General features: G+C 52.5%; 1 protein-coding gene across 3 annotated transcripts in view; it reads right to left on the minus strand.

The window, feature by feature from the left end:
• Positions 1-14007, minus strand: part of Mras (muscle RAS oncogene homolog) — a 53771-nt gene extending 39764 nt beyond the window's left edge. The window contains exon 1 of one of the 3 annotated variants that reach the window (XM_047565083.1): positions 13731-14007. The gene's annotated coding sequence lies outside the window, so the exon portion shown is untranslated. Of the gene's footprint in view, positions 1-13061; positions 13271-13321; positions 13511-13730 lie in introns of those variants that run through there. The other 2 variants (XM_047565081.1, XM_047565084.1) reach the window with 2 other exon arrangements.
• Between the last annotated feature and the right edge of the window lie 361 nt (positions 14008-14368).

Genomic DNA, 14368 nt, shown 5'->3' on the forward strand with positions numbered 1-14368 from the left:
TTTCCTTTCAACCCAAAGTCCCTGATTTTTTTTTTTTTTTAACCCATCTCCCCTGCCAGGATCACATCTACTGGCAGCAGAGTAGAAATAATCCCAGGAGTCCCAGAGGTCCAGACCAAGGCCGACACTTGAAGCAGGCCAGGGGAGAGCCACAATGTCCTCAGCCTTACAGCCCTCCCTCTCCCCTCTCCCCCAGGACCATGTGCCTCTTATATCACAACTATTAACACTTGGGTCTTTTCCACAAGAGAAAGGGCCCTCCTGGGCAGGGCCTGGCCGCGCCATCTGCCAGCACTGAGTCCCTGAGTATATGCAGAAACCACCTGCCATAGCCAGGCCACCAGCGATTGTGTTAAAACAGTAGGGAAGCCTGTGTCTGGTGCTGATGGAAGATTTTACCACTTAATTAACTCATCTCATTCTCACAAACCCTATCAGGTAGGGGCTTTGATTATCCCATTTCATAGCTGAAGAAACTGGAGCACAGAGAAGTAAAATACCTTTTCTAAGGTTGCCCAGCTGGAAAGGGGCAGTGACAGGATCTGAAACCACCCAGTGTGGTTCCAGAGCCGCAGCCAGCAGCCCACCCTACACAAGAGCTGTTCCCTGCCCAACTGTGGGCTGGTCGCTCACCTGGAGCTTGAGCTGTAACCTCACGCAGGTTGCTTACCTTCTATACAAGTGAGGCAGTAGCAGCATTTGTCTCATGGTGGGATGAAAGGGGACATTTATTTGCTTGATCCAACACCAGCATCCTTCAAGATTCATCCCAAGCCTCTCCTGCAGGAAGCCCTGCTGCTCCAAAGTCCTTCCTGAATTTCTGGAGCTCCCTCCAAACTGTCCCACAGAGAACAGCTTGACACAACTCAGCACACCACTCTCCCTGGAAGGCTCTCCCCCCAACTGTGACCTGGCTTCAGCTCCCAATCTGCCTTTGAAGGTGGCTCCCACGTTTCAGCCTGGTGCTGATTCCTAGGAAAGCAAGCCCCCAGGTGCTTGTTGACTGAACAATGGCTGAGAGGTAAGTTTTGCACAGCCAGGAGCCATGACTTCTTCTGTTTGTCCCCACGTACAAAGGAGATGCTTGCTTGCTGCAGAGCGCAGGGAAGATACCAAACTGCTAGTGAACTTGACACAAAACCAGGTGTCTCTCTCTATCCAGTCCTTAAGTCCTAAAGTGTTCTGCAGCAGGAAACCTGGCCCTCTCTGTGCCTTGTGGCTTGTGCGGTATATTCTTAGAAGAGAAAGAGGCTGACAGGTCACAGGACAAAAGGATGGGCCTGGTTTTACCTGATCCGAAGGAGCGACCCAGGAAAGGGAGAGGAACCAATGGAAGCCACCCTCCTCTCCAGACACACACCCATTCACCCTGTGGACTGACACCCCCAGTCGGTACCCCAGAGCACCTCTGGGTCACTGGGTCCTAGGAGCTAGGGATGCCAGGATGAAGAAGCCTGAGCCCAGCCCAGCTTGGGGCTCCTAGTGTGGTGGGAGGCAGAGCAAGAGGGCTCTGTAATGTGGGAGCCCAGGAGTTGGGGACAGCTCACCCAGACTGGGGCATTGGGGAAGCCCTCCTGGTAGATATAATGCCAGAATGGAGTCTTGGAGGCCAAGTAGGTATTAGCCAGGCAAACACTAGGACAAGTGTGTCCCAGATGTAGAAGAGAAGCTGCAAAATATCAATCACAGGTGTTAAAAACCCAGAAGGCACTGGGTACTGCAACTGAGCGTGGGATGTGGGTGTGTGCACAGCAGAGGGGATGCGGGCAGGATAAGGGTGGCAGGGCAGGAGGTTACTGTTGGCTTCCTGAAAACTCGGGATCTTCATCTTTGCATCCCTACACTAAGCACAGTGAGCTGCTTAAGAAGAACTTGATGACAAAGGAACAGGTGGCCAAGGATGCGGGGCTAACAGGTGAGGGACTGGAGGCCCCAGGACCCTTCCCTAACCACAGGCCATCATGGAAGCTCAATGCAGGCTTGCTGGACAGCTGCCCAACCAAGCAGGGCCCCCCCTCAGGGAAGTTAGCCAGTAGGAGAATCCCAGCAGAGACACAGGGAGACTAGACTAATGGCACAGTACAAATTTACGATGCTCTAGAAGATCAAAGGAGAGGGGACAAAAGGGCTAGGAGGTTGGGGGTTGGGGGAGCAGAGGCAGGTGACCCAGATGAGGGCCAGCTGTCATACAGCAGGAGCTGTGTTGCCCATTTCATCAGTGGTGGACAGAGCTGGAGATGCCAAGGCATTTGCCCAAAAGGCACAGGTTAGTAGAGGGGGAAGCTGGGATTTGGCCCTGAGACCCAGCAGGTGGCAAGACTAAAACCACGTCCTGCTCACCACTCAGCTTGTCCACAGGCCTGGTGGGTCTAAGGGCTCTTGGGACCGAGGGGTTAATAGGGGCCTCAGTGTCAGGGTCCACACAGCCTCAGAACAAGAGGCCTCACTGGCATGGCTGGCTCACAGGAGTACCAGCCACGGGGCCTCTAGGGTCCCAGCCCTGCCTCCACTGTGTGTGTCCCCGAGCCTCACAGAGGACAAGGAGGGGTCTCAATCTAGGGGGAGACACGGGGTCTCCCGTCCTGTGGAGCATGGGCTCTGTGAGGGCAGGCTGCCCACAGGCTCATGTTTCCTTGGGTGGCAGCTGAAGTGAGAAAGGAGAAAGTGGCTTTATTTTTAAACCTTATTCTCAGTCCCCGGAGGTCTATTAATATTTTCCTAGTCTTGGGGCAGCCATACCTGCAGCTAAGGAGAACTTCCGCAGCCCTCCACAGGAATCTGATTGTGACTGGGAAGGTCATGCTAGCGGTCACCCTATGGGATGGCTGGTTCCACACACTCTGGGCGGGCCCACCTGGGGTGACCCCTCTGCTGGCTGCCCCATCTTGGGCTGCTCAGGCTCAGCCCTGCACAAACCGGCTTCACAGGCCTCTTTCCCCCCTTTCTGCCCTGACTCTCTCTTCCTTTCTGTTTATTTCAACCCTTTACTTTAAATTCAAGGTCAGAGTTCAGCACGCTCACCCACTCAGTGTGGTGTCTGCCCTTGGCCTGGGCCCCGCCCCTGGCACTGTCCCCCCCATCCCCCACCTCAACTCTCCCCAGGGTCTGGGTGCTCCCGGAAAACTCGCCCAGGGGCAAGCCTGCAGCTCCTGCCACCCGTGTGCGGTCTCTGCTCCTGCTGCCCTAACAGAGTGTCTCCAAGGATGGCACTCAGTTGCCAGGCTCCAGGCCCTGTCCGCGCAGTCTGCCGGTGAGTGCTCTCTGCCGGATTTGCCTAGAAAACCAGCCACCGTAAGGAGTGCCTCAATTTCCCCAGGATGTTTTGAACTGAGCCCCCGAAGTCCTCCTCCACTGGGCCCTCGGCTTCCTCCTGGAGCTTCCTTCCCTCGCCTCTGTCTATGGAATGCCAGGCAGGTGCAGCCAGGTGCCACCCAACTCACACACCTCGCCAAGAAGACACTGTCAGCCCCAAGAACCCTAAAGGACACAGAGTTCTGCCGTTTGTCCAAGGCCACATGCGTCCATCTGAGGCCTGACCACCAAGCTCTGGCTGGCCTCAGAGCCACTGTGCCTCCTCTGGAAAGTGCCCCCTCTGCCGCCCCTCAGAGCCAGGACCTGGGTGCTGCTTCACTGTCAGAGTCCTCAGCTAGAGCGGGACAGGGCGCTGAGGGCTGGACCTTGTCCTCTCTGTCCCTGGGCCCCCTAAGAGCCTGCACCAGTTGACTACAGCAACCAAAGACTATCTGTCACAAACTACCAGATAGTTTAAGATTTTTAAAGTATCCATAAATTTGAGTTATGTGTAGACCGGATTTTAAAATACCAGCCATCAATTTAAAAGTTTCATACATTGTACAAAGCAAACAAATGACCCCCGGGCCTTATGGGTGGCCCAAGCCCAGGTCACTAGCTGCCACCTTGGCCTTTTTGAGCTGCACACATCCAGTGGGGTGGCTGTCCCCAGGCAGACAACCTTCTTGCTGTCTTGGCCTGGCCTGGCTTTGGCTGCAAAGCAGCTGAGATGAAAGGAAGTGGAAGTGACCCTGAGGAGCAGCAGCAGGGGATATTCAGGCCAAAGGAAAATTTCCAGAGGAGTGTTCTCCAGGGGGAGGGCACACAGCCCACCCGCCCGCCCAGCAGTGTGTCAGACCTAGGGCAGTGGAGAGCAAAAGGCACCTCAAAGAGGACCGTGGCTGGGATTTGCTCTCATCATTCATATTCAAAATACTAAACACCATTAATGAAGAATGTGAACTTTATTGCTGCTTAATCAAAAGAAATGGTCCAAGCTTTTCCCTGAGGTGGGGTGAGGTGATCCAATCTCCATTTTAAAAGAGTAACCAGACTGCAGAGAGCCGGACTGGGGCCAAATAAAAGAGAAACTTCCTGAATACGAGTCAGGCATGGCGATGAGCAGCCAGGGAGGTGTGGGATCTTCTCTGCCGAAGGCCTACAGAGCAGGACAGGGTCAAGCCAGGTTGGGGTGGCTTCTCAGAGGCCCTCTTCCACCCAGGATTGAGGTCACCTTCTATACCTCACTCCTCGAGCTCTAAAGGGCTGCTGTGTTTCTTCTGCCCTCCAAACCAGGCTGGCCAGGCCAGGCAGCTGTGGCATGGAAGAGGGCAGAGCTGACAGGCCATAGGCGGGCTCACCCAAAGGTCCGTACCAGCTGGGGGCCAGGTCCCCATGCCCTCCTGTGTACATACAGCACTTTCATTAAAAGTCATCATTAAAAATCATCTGCCTCTCTGCTAGCTGCAAAACCTCAGGCTAATTAAACACCCGTCTGCAAAACTGTTGGTGAGTGGCAGCAGCAACCAGTACGATGTGGATCCAGGTTGAATCCTGTGGCCCAGATTGATATGTAAAATGCCTGTTTCCTAAGCCCTGACCCATGCTAAGCACCTTACCTATGCTTCCCTGAACCCCACCTCATCCCAGACTCGGTGAGATTACTGTCATGTTCTCCACAAGCATCCAGTTTGCCTTGACAGCACACTGCATGATGGTACTTAATGCTTAGTTGTTTATGAGGCAATGTATCTTAGGTTGTCAGTAGCCAGCATGTGGCTGGCACAGAGGTGCTCAATAAATATTTATTGGCCTATATCATCTCTAATCCTCACAGCTACTCTGCAAAATGTTCTAATGGGAAAGCACAGGTCTGAAGGCCCAGCTTAGGAATCTGATCTGTTAATAATGACGACAACCACTCCATAGTTTCTGGTTCTTACTGTAATTCTAGGGTACATAATTCTTGTTTAGACAAACTCTTTAATGACCCTCTCCAGATTAAAAATAGGATAAAAAATTGCTAGCCTACTCCAAGATAGATGTCATCGTTCCTCTGCAATGGAAAGTTGGAGTTTTCAGAAGGTCTGGGGGTAAGTGTCCAGGAAAACTGGTCTCTGGAAAATGGTAGTAAAGTAAGTTTGAGGGGAGGGACAGCCAGGGCGAAATTGGTTGGGCGTGACCACACAAAGGGAGGATTTCTGACACTGGATTTTAACTTCTGCCCTGTTCTGAGACACAGGCAACCTCCTTTCTTTTAAGCCCTTGGAGAAAGCCTAGAACACAAGACAGTGGTGGCAAATGCAAACCCGACCATATAACTGACTAGAGAAAAAAGGGGGACAGAGGACAGTGGGGGCACTCCCCTCTCTGGGTATGGAAAGGAGGCTCAAGGAGTGGGGGACTCACTCAAGATGAGTCATAAAACAGGGAGTGGAGCAAACACTCCCAGGAAGGGAGGATGGAGAGAGCCTAGGGCGCCCCAGGCTGCCAACTCCCCAGCCCAGCTGGGAGGTCCCAGACCCCTGCCTGGACACCGAGCTCTGCCCCAGACTGTGCTGGGGGCCGTGGATCCCCACCTCTTCTTCCCCACACAGATGGATCTCAGCCCTCCATCCATCTTTCCTACTCGCCCACACCAACCCTAAATAGAAAAGTCCCTGTGAAATGCTCTATTAGAATGACTATTTTGTTGAAGTGCCAAGTGGCCAGCTCCTGCTGCCCCTTTCCATCCCTCCAGCCATCCCCAGTTGGAGTCCAGAAATAAAACAAAGGCTTTGTTTCTTTATTTTGATTTCCTCCATAAAATCTCAAACATGCAGGAAACACCCACCCAGGCCCAGATAAGTGGACTCAGGCGGCTGTCCACTGAGGGTGGGTGGGGCTGGGGGTCAGTGAGTGGAGGTGGACGTGAAAGCTGAGGCCACTGGCCTGGGATGCCTGGGGGTGCCAACAGCCGGACTCTGGGAGCCTGACCCTGGGAGGGGAGAGGGGCCAGGTGTGAGGAGCGCTAGGCCTTCAGCTCCTCCAGGAACCTCAACCTGAGGAATGCTGAGGTGCAGGGAAGCCTAGGAGGCATCTCTCACGAGGTTTTTTAATATATGTGCCCCGGAGGCTTTGGGACAGCATCTCCACCCTTCTTCCCTCATCTCCGGTTACAATAAAGCAGGCATTGAAAGAAGAACATGAGAGAGGCTATTTTGGGTTTCTGGCCTGACTCGTGAGGGAATGGTACTGGCTGAGAAAGATGCATTTGCCTCCATCAGGGTCTCTGTTTCCAGTTAAAACATGAAGAGGTGAATTGTGGGTTATCTAAAAAGAGAGAATTTCCCAGAAGGTATGTTGGAACTCTAAGAGAGACTAAGAGAAAAAATAATAATAAATGGAATTAAAATTAATTTTGCTTTTGAAATGAATATAATGCTTTGGGGAGGCAAGAACTTGTCCCCAAACTACCCCCAAATGACCAGCTCCTGCAGGAGTGAGTGGCCCTCCCAAACTCTACCACACTTCTAGCAATCTCCACACAGGTCCATGTGCCTATCAGTACTTTCCATCCAGTATCTGGAATACTGAGGACAGCCTACCACACAGTACTTACAGCAGGGTCTTCGTAAACTTGAACTTTCTTTTAGAAAGTGGGCTTGTAAGTACAATACATAAGTATAATTCTGTATGATCAAATAGGACCTGGTTTTATGATGTCTCTAACTGCTTTCATGGGTACCACTTCTATGAGTCCTTCTGAGGTCTCACCTTCCACTCTTGCTGACTTTGGCAGCATCTCCATCAGAGGGAGAAGGACCCAGAGGTGTGATTCCGTGCAGACAACTCAAGGATGGAAAGCACTTCACCTCATCCTCCCCACTTAATAAAGAGGACCTGGGGACCACCTTGGGTCCCCAATGTGTATTCAGAAACTAGCTCAAACCTCAGCCCCCCATTATGACTCGATGAAAAAGGATTCTGGCTGGTGAGGAAGGCCTTTCCAGAAATGTCTAGATCTTCACTGCACAGCTTTAAAAAGCAGAGCTTTGCTGACTGTTCTAACTCAAGCTCAAGCTACATGCAAATGGGATTACACCAGCCTCCGGAGTCTACCCATGGTGGGGAGAAGGCTGCCAACAGCTGAGGGAGAAGATGCTTCCTGTCATCACAGGGAGCATCCACCCTCTGACTTGGGAGCCAGCTATTCTGCCCCAACATGGGGCACCTGGGGTCTGTTCCTAAGGAAGAGCTGAAACCGGTCACCCTGGGGATTAGAAAGTACCCTGTGGACTTAGTCCCCCTCCTCTAAAGTAGTTCCATACTTTACAATACAAAATGTATTTTGTCAAAGATTGTTTAAGGCAGGCTGCTGAACAAATCGTCATCAGTCTCAAAAATAGAATTGCATCTTCTCTGTCTCCCCCAAGTACACCTGCCACCTTCCCTCTAAATTACAGCTCAATTGGGGCAGCTGTGACTAAACTGTGCCATGCGACCTGCAACAATCAAGGCAGGTGTTTGTGATGGTGGAGGAACATCTTCAAAGGTCAAAGCCAAAAATGCATATTCATCTCACTCCTCAGTGTGGTCAGAGGTGATGAAAGGAGCATCTATGTACGGCCTCCTTGGAGGCCAGCAGGCATTTCCAGTGGATTAGTTGGGCACCTGAAGACACAAGAGAGAACCAATACATGGAAGCTCAGGGTGAGGCTCCCAAAGCCCACCCCAGGCTTAAGATGGGCCCAAACCAGTCAGGACAAATGATGAGGGATCCGTTCTAAGTCCTGCCCACCGTGGGAAAGATTAAGTGCAGACAAGATGGTCACAACCACTCATTCTGGATAACAGGTGCTTGCTGTTTCTTTGTTGACATGTTTCTTTTTTTACTTTTCAAAATTAAAAAAAGAAAATGCTGGGTACAGTGATGCATGCCCACAATGCCAGCAACTCAGGAGTCTGAGGCAGGAGGACAGCAAGCTTGAGGCCAGCTTGGGCACTTAACGAGACCCAGTCTCAAAATAAAAGGACTGGGGATGTAGCTCGACAGTAGAGTGCCCCTGGATTCAATCCCCCTACCAGAAAAAAATATATAACTAAAATACAGTGCACCATGATTTAGAGGTTCATAGGTTGAATACGGGGTTAGGGAGAGTTGGAGTTGGCTGCTGGCCCTCTCTGCCTCCTTTGTCAATCAGCAGGGCTGCACCTCCCTAACTTACACTGCCTCACTTTCTGCACAGTCCGCGTGACCCCTCTCCTCACGGACCCTTGGCCCCTGGTAGCACTGATTAAGTATATCAGACCCTCAGCACCAGCAGAGAAAGGACTGTGCCTCTAGGCCTGGGGACAGCAGGTACAGCAGAAGGAGCACGTGCTTCCACACAAAACTTAGACTCCTTCCTGCCTCAGTTTCTCTCAGGCGACGACCGTGGGGCCCTGCCTAACACCCTGAGCCTCAGTTTTCTCATCCATAAAAAGCTAACAGCATCTGGAAAAACTGTTGTGAGGCTTAGCGCTGGTGAGTGTAAGGAGTACAGCAGAGGGAAAGTCCACAAGTCTAAGCTGAAGGAAAGACACCTGGGCGGCTGGATGGAGGGAGGGAGGAAGGTGACACAAAGAAGCTGTCTTCAAACAATGCAGTTTGAGAAGTTGAAGAAAGTAATCTGCTCATGCTGGAGAAAAGCAAGACTGTCAAAGGTTCGTGTGGCTAAGGGGAGAAAAGAAAGAACTTTCCAAGGATGAGCGGGCCCTAAGGAGAATGGACTGACTTGAAGGGCAGCAGGAGCCCATCTCTAGAAGAGCCCACCTGCAGGCAAAGCCCCATCCCTGGTAGCTGTTGACAGTTTCCTAGTCTTGACTCAGAGGGTCACTTTCCCATTCTGGCCATATTTGTCCACTACTGTTATTAATCCTTGTCTTCAAATCACCACACTTTCAAAAAGCATGCTCTTCAGCCTTAATATGAATAAAATATTCATTTAAAGACAGGTTTGATGTGATCCTTTTATATAATACATATAAACAAGAATGTAACCTTTAAGATGGAAGGTGCCGTCTGCGTCCCACAGAAGCCTCTGCCCCTCACGATGAGCGATGTGCTCTGCTGGTGAGAGTCCAGACTAAACATGCTCACGGCCCTGTCGGGTGGAGGATTTTGCTATCTGAGGTTGCTTGAATACTGATAATGCTCGGCATCCGCAGGGTCCTTTCTGGTCTCTCACCATATTTCATCTGTGTATTTCATCTAATCCCCATGACAACCCTGAGGGCCAGGCAGAGAAGTCACAGATGGAGCCTGGGCCCATGCAGCACAACACAGGCCCCACCCAAGCCCTGTAGACAGTCCCAGAGGACCAGGAGTAGAGCGCAGAGCTGACTCTCCATCCCACCCCCTCCACTCCACCATTCCACCGGCACAGCCACATCCATCCTTGTCTTGGCGCTGTCCACGATCTCGTGAGCAGAACAAATCATATGTAAATTGTGATGCTTCATCCATGGGGAAGCCTGCTGCCTGGCCCTCTTGACAGAGAATATGCCCTTCTAAGCCCAGAATGTCAACTCAGCAACTGGTGATGACCCACATTGTCATTTGGCCATCTGGCCATCAGCAGGCCCCATCTAGTGAAGCTGCCAAGAATAGGAAAGGACATTAATATTAGGGACAGTAAGAAGCTACCTTCACATGGCTGCTTCACCACTCCCACAAGAGTGAAGAGCAATGCCTGCAGAAAGCAGCTGGGATCACACTGGCTGGCGAAAAGCCCTGCGGTGCGGGCCAGGCCAAGGAGGGCTAGGGACCTCTGGGAACAGATCTAACCAAACTCCTCAGTGTGGCAGGAATGCTCCCTGGGGGACAAGAGACAGGTACTGTGGATTACAAGGCAGGTACCCAGGAGCACAACACAGCCTTCCCTCATTCCCCACCACATCAGTTTTGCCTTCTGAAGTCCAACCTCAGAGCTCACAGGCCGGGCAATGATAACCACGCCACTCTGTGTACCCAATACCCACCTTGCCCTCAGTCTGCCCCGGATGGCATGCTGGCTGGCCTGGCTGGTTTATTGAGCAGGTCCTCAGTAAACACTAGTAAAGCAACATGGTTTAGACCAGGGGTGGTCAACATGGGATCCAGGGATCATTTTCAGAGTTCTATGAATCCCCTGAATTATATACCCAACTTTGCACATAAAACAATTTTTTTCTGGACTCTCATTAGCATATTAAAAAGGCAGTGATTTAAGAACATAAAAATCTAAAACTCACCCTCAGCTATCTATAGCTATTCGTGGCTATCTATCCCATGCAAGAACTTGCCAGAAGTACATAGTGACCTCACAAGAGCTGAAAGCACGTTTGGGGATCTGACCTCTGTTTAACCTACTGCTATTTGAGTTCTGTTACTTGCAGCCAAAAGCATCCCCACTGATTCAGGACACAAAGCCCAGAGGCATTGTCTAAGACCATGAGGACAGGTCACCAAAAGAATTCCTCTCCAAGCTTAATTAAGCAGAGAATTTCTGCTCAGTCCCCAAAAAAGGGTACCTGCCAGATGCTCCAGGTCACAGAGAACTCACCCAGATCCTTCTTTTTTCTCATCCCCAGACAAAGGTAACTACCTCATAGCTGGTTCAGGCCTGCCTAGGCCTGGCAGGTCTAAAGCTTCTGGACACCCTCTGGACACTTGAGAACATTCCAGCTTCACATAGGAACCTGTTCCCACTTAGTTCATGTGAGTATGGCTTGTACAAACTACACAGTGCTTCTGAGCAGATATGTCTTCTATCACTTTCAGGAAGGCACATTCTGTTCAGAGCATTTCATTGGTAGAACAAATTACAATGATTAAACCAAGTTAAAAAAAATACAGTATGGAGGTCACATTTCCCTGAGAACTCACTAGACACAAAAGGTTGGTCAAAATCGTGATTCTGACTGATGTCAGGACAAGTCACCCCAGAATCTCAATTTATCAGAGCCTGCAATCCTTCCTAGTCCAGGTGATCACTGGAGCTCAGAAACCAACTCCAGGGGGCTGGGTTGTGGCTCAGTTGGTAGAACACTTGCCTAGCACATGTGAGGTACTGGGTTAATCCTCAGCACCACATAAAAAAAAATAAATAAAAGGTATTGTGTCCAACTACAACTAAAAAAATTTTAAAAAAAGAAACCAATCCCAGACTTTTCACTTTATAAGAAAGTGTAAAATACCTGTGACTAGAGCTAATACTAAAATAAAAGTTACACCTGTCACAAAAAAAGTCTCATATAGCAAAAACATGAGAATTGGAAAATAGAATCTGCTGCATGCAGGAACAAAGATAACAACCTTGAAAGGTAGTAAGCCACCTCCCCAGGGGACCTTGACCACCTCCCTTTTGCATAAGGGAATGACTAGGTCACATCAGGGGGCAAGGGGTAGTTTCTACCAGAGCACTGGGCTTGCTCAACACCTTCCCCCTCCCCCAAAGGCGCTGGTAGACCTTAGAACCCCCAGCCTTGGCAGAGAAAGACCAAACTACACCATAAACCACAGACTGAGATGTTAAGTGGCCGCTGGGCAGTGTGAACAAACCCATGGGTGAAAACCATAGTCCGAAACATTCAGCCCCAGTCAGCAGGGCCATGCGACTTACAGGAAATTGGGAGGTTTATAAAATGTTAGCAGCTCAAGTTTCTTCCTGGGGAAAAGAAGCAGAAGAAACTCTAAGATCTGTCTCTGTGAAAGTGCTTTGTTCACTGCTGAGCTTTGACACGTGTCAGTCACTAATATTACACACAACCACTACCTCACACTTGAACCCACCAGTGTGTGTCTGCAGAGAAAGCTGCATTACAAATGTGTAACCTAGGCTGCACCAGTGCATTCCAGCCCAGCACAGCCCGACTTTCACAACAGGGACCAGAACAGACACGTGGTCAAAAGCGTGGACTTAGATATGATCTTGGGGAAATCGCTGATTCTTTCTGGCCCCAATTTCACCATTTGCACACGAGGATCATAATAAAATCTTTCTGGAGGTGTACTGTCAAATGATGAGCAAGTCCACCTCAAGCGTCTGGTCCTTATAAGTCCTGCTGTTATTACAGTGGAGACTTCAGGCTTTCAAGTCTGATCTGCTTACTCCTGCTGCCAGGCAAACCTCTGGAGGCTTTAATTGCAAGCCTCATCAGTCACCCTCTCTGGTCTGGTCCAGGACAGAGTGTGAGTCCTGGAGGAGCAAGAACCACTTGGTCCAATGAGGTTTTACACCAGCAGGGGCCCATGAAGCAGAAGGGACAATCCCAGAGCTCTGATCAAAGCCCCGGTGAAGTGGTCTTTGTCCCCCTCTCCAGACTGCACTTTGGCTCCATCTGGGGTCTAACTGGGTGTCCAGAGTGTCGCGTTGCTGCCAGGCATCACCTCCTCTAGGAGGCCTTCCCTGACCTCCCATACCGGAGTGCAGACTCCTAAGCGCTCCCACACCCCACTGACCACTCTGGGTTGTCACTCTTCCTCGCGGGGGAGGAGTTGGCACTGTGCCTGACACACGGTGGGGACCCTGCCGCATCAGTTCCATGCACGAGCCCAGGCCTCGGTTGTGACCGGAGCCCCACCTCCCCGAACCCGGGCACAGTTAGGAGTTGTTTATACAGAAGGCTGCTTTTTATAATTCAGATGAATTTGACAACTCTCCGGGAGGATCCCCGTCCTCCTTAACGCCATTTTAAAGCGGGGACAGAGCCCCCCCACACCCAGTCCCGCCGCCCACCTCCCCTCCGAGGAACCCCGGGGTAATTACCGTGGAAGGTCCCTGAGCAGGGAGCAGGCCCTCCCCTCCGGGGTCTCGGTGGGGAACCGATCTCTCGATCGCACTCCGCTACGCGGCAGGCGGCGATGGGGGCAAAAGGCCACGCACAGCCAGTCCCAGGACGCAGCCGGCGCGTGCAGAGCGCTGCGGAGCCAGGGGGCGGCCACACCTCCCGCCCCGGAACAAAGCGCACGCCGAGGCCGCGGACAGCGCGGCCGGCCCCCGCCCCTCCCAGGCTGCCGACCACTCACCTCGCGCTCCGGCCCCGGCTCGGCTCTGGCCCGCAGGCCGCCTCCTCCGCGGTCGTGCCCGGGAGGAGGCAGCGCCGCGCCTGCCGGCCCCGCGGCAGCTGGACTGACGGCTCCCGGCCAGCCAGCCCGCCGGCCGCCCTGGCCGGTCCCCGCCCCGGCGCCTCCTTAAAGCGACCGCGCAGCCCTCGCGCGCCCGGAGCGCCTGGCGCGCCGCGCATTCCTTATATTGCAACAGCGCCTACTAAAAATAGAGCGCCACCGCGGGCGCCGGGGGAGCCGGGCCACGCCGCGAGGCCCCGCCGCCCCCGCGTGCGCCCCGACCCCCGCAGACGCGCGCCGAGTCCGGGGCCCCGCGGGGCGCGCAGGCCAGGCCACCGGCCGGGCCGGGACCGCTGCCTCCCCCACTTACCCAGATCCCCAGCAGCGCGGGGCGCGGGCTGCGAGGCGGACTCCGAGGGGGAATGCGCTCCGGCCGCTTTAGAAGCTTCCGCGCTCCAGCCTTTAAATCTCCGCCCGGCCGGGCCAACTTCGGAGCCTACCGACGCCTCGCCATTCCTCGGCGATTCTCCGCCACCACCTGAACCGCGCGCGGCCCCTTCAGATCCCGAGCCATCTTCTCCCTAGGTCCTGCAGCCCTCGGCGTTTCCCCTGAGGCCCTCCGCGTGCCGAGGTCCAGGGCCCGAAGTTCATGCGGATGATGGCGAGAGGCGACGCTCCAGCACGATTTCATGTGTTTCAGTTCCGCTGTCTCCACCGCGCATCATCTCCCCGCCCCATTTACAATTTTGAGATGTAATTCATATACTATAAGATTCCACCTTTTCAAGTATACGATTCAATGGCTTTTAGTATATTCACAAAGTTGTGCAACCAACACTGTGTTCTAATTCCAGAACGTTTTAATTACCGCCCCCCCCCGCCACCAAATAACCGAATGAGCAGTCACTCCTCATTCTTCCCTCCCCGCAGCCTCTGGAAACCTCTAATCTGCTTTCCAGTGTCCATGGATTTGCCTATTCAGGACATTTCCCATAAATGGAATCACAC

This window comes from Sciurus carolinensis, chromosome 9 (assembly GCF_902686445.1).
Source record: "Sciurus carolinensis chromosome 9, mSciCar1.2, whole genome shotgun sequence".
NCBI classification, from domain to species: Eukaryota; Metazoa; Chordata; class Mammalia; order Rodentia; family Sciuridae; genus Sciurus; species Sciurus carolinensis.